The following is a 6001-nucleotide window of genomic DNA, read 5'->3' as shown; positions in this document are numbered from 1 at the left end:
GACAATATAATCAACGGTAATGGACCCCCATAGTGTTGCATGCTGCATAGACAGCTTAACCTCAGCTGAAAGTTATGTGGCATTTCATTATAACTAACACACAAATGATTAGTTTAAGAAAAGATGAAAAACAAATTTAACACTAACAGTAAAATTTAATTATGTGCTATATTGGTTACTCGTTTAGTATTTTTTTTTTACAAAGGTTGATCCCTCTTTAATTTTTTCCTGACAAATTTTAAATACTTAAATACCTTGCCTTTTATTGTCAATTCAATTTTAGCTTGATTTTTCTTTTTAAAAAGACAGCTGTATGATGTTGCAAAAAAAAATTAAGTTCTATTTTGTTATATTTATAAACTTAAAAAAAAATATACATTTAAAATGAAATATATTTGTCACTAGTGTGTAGCGTTGGATTACAGTATTTCACGCCACCGGTGTGTGGAGTGCTGCTGTCGACGAGTCTTCAAGGAAGAATTGGCTCTCGTGGCTGAGCGAGTATGGTTCTGCGACGCAAGTGAGGCAGTCGTTTTAGCTACACGGCACTGAGTGAAGGCATTACAAATATGACGGTGGCACTTCTAACAATCCACAACATGGCTTGTCTCTACAAGAACCCCGGCAGTTACGGTATGGGCCGGATATGACTTGTTAGTATGGCGGTTCTTAGCGAGCAATAAGAAACAGTTTATGAGCTAAATGAAGTGGCACCAAATAATAAATAAAGTGTAAAAAAGAATACTTTTTTTTTGTTGAAAATATAGAGGCAGTCTGACATTTTTAAATGATGAATGTAAATGATTTTCTCCTGGTTAAAGGATGATCTGTTCAATTTTAATGCTGTAATTTTGTGTACGAATATTCTATTCCTAAAAATGCTCATTGGTATTAGCATAAATCTGATACGTATGAAATTTTAGATGGATGTTTAAGACAAAAAGAGAAACCTGGACTTTTTGATGGTAAACTGCAGAGAACTTTGTTAGTTATGACAACAGTGGTTCGTCAGTTTGCGCAACTACCAAGTCCACTTCGTTTGAACCAAAATTTCCACAGCCAAGTAAAACATAAAAACGTTGGTGACATTTATTTGAGAGAAAAGATTCCGCCAGAATATTTTTATAGTTGGCGACGAGGCGTAACAAACTGCGTAGGAAAGTGCACTAGGATGCACAGGCGTCACAATGAAGTGTGAATCAAATAGGGACAGCACAAGAGTATGGACTGCAAACTCTCAGACTATTTCCTTTTTCTGTACCGTAAAATGGGGTGAATAGGATCAGCAGGGTGAATAGGATCAAATTTGAGGAAAATGTAAATGATTTCATAATTAATTGAGCATTTATTAAAAATAAAAAAATTGGTTATGGCATTTGAAAGGAAAAATAATGTAAAACATGAAAATGGTGTAAATTCAATTCAAAAGTTGCAAAACTGAATAGTTGGAGGGTTGGCAACAGTTGCTTTAAGTATCAGCTGATTAGATAGCCTCCATAACTTTAGTTGTTGTGCAGGTTAGGTGATTGGTATCAGTGTGGCTGTATCAGTAATTAATAGTTGTTTGGTGCCAGAAACATTGATATAATCAGATTTGGTGAGTATAATCTCTGTTATTTTTAATTGTTACTTTACAGTTCTTTGACCTGATTATTGTAAAAAAGGGGTGAATACGATCATGACTGTAATCGTGCTGAATAGCAGATTTGAGTATTAATATTGTCTGAAATTTTGTGTCAACTGTTTTGTTAACCCGATCTGTCAATAATCTCTCCACAAACTGCAAATCTTTACTTACACCATTTAATATTTGCATTAAATATTTAAAAGTAAATTTTAATGTTTTCAAAATGTCTTCTTACCTATAAACAAAATACTCGAATCTGAAGGCACATTGTTTTAATACCTATTTATTTTGTTATTGTCAACTGCTGTCTAATTACAAAATTTTAAGTTGATTATGGACACTAATTTTCTGACACCTGGCAAATTGATCTGTGCGCCATATTGGTAATGGCATGCGATGGCTGACAGACCGACTTGTGTGAATAGGTTAATTAGGTGCCAGTTAATAATTCTGTTTTATATGAGAGAAGGTTAGGTTTCGTTAGGTAGGTTAGGACAATGTTATAATACACATTTATGTTAATTTAACTTATAGTTGTAGTAATATTATTGTTTGTTTCAGTGTGCGGCTGCTAGCCATGCCAAGAAATTATCGACCAGATCCCCGTACGAAGAGTTACGTAAAAAGGTCAAGTCATGAAATTGAATTGGCTCTTAAGGTGGAATCACAATGCCCCGACGACCCCGACACGACAAAAAATTTTCAACAGCCAATAAGAACCTGTTTCGTCGGGATGAACCAGGTTCTTATTGGCTGTTGAAAATTTTTCGTCGTGTCGGGACTGTCGTGTCGGGGTCGTCGGGGCATTGTGATTCCACCTTTAGGGCTATAAATTGTGGAAGGTCAATCAGACAAGCAGCGAGAGATTTTGACATTCCATATACTGTATTACATCGTCACTACAAGACTCCATCTCTAAGGCCACAAGGAGGACAAACATCCCTTTCAGCTGAAGAAGAAGATGTTATTGTTTCACGCATCGTGTTATGTGCTGACTGGGGATACCCCATTGATCTTACCACATTGCGCCTTTTTGTGAAAGGATATTTGGACCGTAAACGAGAAAATAGTAAAGAAATTCAAAAATAACATCCCTGGTCATGAGTTCGCAACAAGTTTTTTTAAGAAGACATAAGGCAAGGTTGAGCCTTAGATTGTGCCAGAACATCAAACGAGCACGTGCTGCAGTTTCCCGACCTCTACTGAAGGAATATTTCAACAACCTGGAAATGGAAATCTGCGACATTCCTCCCAGCAATCTAGTCAACTTTGATGAAACTAATCTCGCGGACGATCCAGGGAGGCCCAAAGTCATTGTTAAAAGGGGATGCAAGTATCCAGAGCGAGTGATCAACACATCAAAGTCTGCTACATCCATAATGTTTGCAGGTTCTGCTGATGGGACATTGTTGCCTCCCTATGTAGTTTATCGGGCTAAGCATTTGTATTCAACATGGGTTCAGAATGCACCAAAGGGGACTCATTTCAACCGAAGTACATCGGGCTGGTTTGATAGCGAATGCTTTGATGACTGGTTGAAAACAATAGTTGTGCCTTATTTTTCACACTAGAAGGTAAAAAAATTTTGCTTGGAGACAACCTGTCCTCGCATCTTTCGGTTGAATATGTTAGAGTTTGTCATGATAATGACATTAGGATGATATTCTTGCCTTCTAATTCGACGCACCTCACCCAGCCACTTGACGTAGCATTTTTCAGGCCACTGAAAATTTGTTGGAGAAAACGTTTGAACAACTGGAAAATGGGACCAGGAAGGAGAGAGAGCTCAGTTCCTAAGGATGTTTTCCCGCGATTGTTTTCTCGGCTAATGCGTGACATCGGGCACAATGCTAGCTATAACTTGAAGGCAGGTTTCAAAGCATGTGGCATTGTGCCCTTTGATCCAGCAAAAGTGCTTGACCGAGTGCCATCTGCTGAAGAAAGGACACAAGCACTTGGAAATGACGTCGATCAATCACTAATTGAACTGCTTCAAGAAATGAGAGGAAAACCAGAAGCTAAACCTGCACGAAAACTGAAGTCCAGAATAACAGTAGAAGCTGGGAAAAGTGTTTCAAACCACTATGACGAAGATAACTGTGAAGTTAGTGATGAAAGTGTTGATGATCCAGATCCTGAACCCGACGAACATTCCGACGAACACATAATTTTGAATCACAATTGTTAACAGTGTGACTACTTCTGGTCCTGTCACCATCACAGAGGCTGGAAATAGTAGCCAAGACGTTGAGGATGTAAGCAACACTCCACTTCTTCCAGGTGGTTTTGCAATTGTCAAATTTCAAACAAGCAAACGAGTGAGGAGGTTTGTAGCACAAGTTGAAACTGTAAACGAGATGGTGTTGACTGTAAAGTACCTCCGTAAACGAACCGGGAAAAAGGACACATTCTTCATTTTTCCAGATGTAGATGATATTTGTGAGATCAGCCATCAACAAATTGAAACTCTCCTAGTCTTGAAAAAACACAAAGAGGGCAATATCACTTCCGCTGTGACACAACTTCTTTGGAGTGATTGACTGCACAATGTTGATTTTGTAATTTCAGTTTTTGGTGCCATATTTAGTAAGCAACTATGAGTTCATGGAATTATTTCTGTGCAATGTTATTTGTTAACGGTTTTTCAAGCTAGCTATCTTTGCTAGCTTTGTTTGCTACATTACGTCAGTTTTGTATTTTTCAGGATGTGTGTTTGTAAAGTTGATATAAATAAAAAATTTAATTAATCATGTTTAAAACAATTATTTATGTTTCCATTTTGTTTCCAATAAAATAATTTATCTTTACTGTGATCCTATTGGTCCCAAAACCAGTAGAATGGGTTAACTCACATAACACTAGTTGGTGATCCTATTCACCCCAACTTTCGTACTAATAGGATCAGAGCACTAAAAAAATATATAAATATATATGCCATACATAAATGAAATTCGGAACCTACATTCGAAACTAGAAGCCAAAACTCAAAGAATACAATAGTCATATTTGAAAAATACTTTTTTTTTATGAAAACCTACAGCCATTCGAAGTTTAAAATGATCCTATTCACCCCATTTTATGGTACTAATCAAGTTGTAAAGAAAAACTTACATTTCTTTACGGACACTTTCAGTTCATTGTAAATGGGACTTTTGGAATGTTAGTCGGCTTTAGTACAACGCATCCTAATATTTTTTCCTTTGAAAATTTATATTTTCTTGGTAATCTAAACTATAACATAATTCTGTTTGTAAAGCCTTTTATGAGTAAAGTTTATGCTGCTACAGTAGAATGCCAGTGTCATGTAAAATTAAGGAGTATAATTTTAATAGTTGTATATAGATAATTGGTTCTGGTATTGATGTTAAATATCATGCTATATTTATTATAAGTTCATATATATTCTGTTTTGCAAATAAGTACCTTGAAGAGCTCCAAGTATATACAAGCAAGTATAGCGTTTAATTTTTTTTTGAAAGCTTGTGGTAATTCATTTTTTTTTTTTTTTTTTTTCACTCTAATAACTGCACAAAAGCCATAAAACCTATGAATTTACCTGAGGGCAACACTCGCCTATTAGGGACGATTGGTTTTTCAAAGTTATCTGAATTTTTAATTTTTGGTAAAAAAACATTTTACAAGCTATCCTCATTCCCATTTAGGCCACAGTTATAATTAAATGAGATGATACAATGTCTGGGCCAGATGTGGTGGCTAGCCCTCCTAGTTATCTGACTGTCTCCACAGCAGCCGCAATCTGATTAGAAAACAACCCAGTTCAAAGTGTTACTTTCCCTCTTAAAATATTATAATAGAAATGTATATTTACAATAGTGCTATGCATTGTGATGAGATGCAATAAGCTTCAGCCAATCAAAGCTTTGATGCATTCTACATGCATCGGAAAGAGTTGCATGAACATCATAGACAGCTCATTTACTGTTCACTAAAAACTGTATAAATAGTTGAAGTTTATTATCAATTCAAGTAATTTAACAGCCTGCATGCATCTGACTGTAATAAATTCATAAAATGTTGTGACATACCCAATTGAATTCACACAGGGTTGTATTTTTAAGTTTGTGCAATAGAATACATGGCAGCACAGTATTTTTTCATAGGCTATCCTATTGTCAATACTTTGTCACTCTATTACTCATCACGAAGCATAATTGTTGATGAGGTGGGAGGCAAGATATTTGGTAAGAATAATCAAATTTAATAAATACCAACTTCTTTTTATCATTTTCCAAATTCCACACTCAAGAGGATGAAAAGAGAGTGGATGTGGTTTTATAGTAAAAATTCATATCGCCGATGCTAATCAATGTAAGATATTAAAACATAAGCAACATATTTATACTTTCTTTTCTA

The sequence above is a fragment of the Bacillus rossius genome, chromosome 1, assembly GCF_032445375.1.
Source record: "Bacillus rossius redtenbacheri isolate Brsri chromosome 1, Brsri_v3, whole genome shotgun sequence".
Lineage (NCBI taxonomy): Eukaryota > Metazoa > Arthropoda > Insecta > Phasmatodea > Bacillidae > Bacillus > Bacillus rossius.
The sequence above is the reverse complement of the archived record's forward strand: the minus strand, read 5'-3'. Positions refer to the sequence as shown.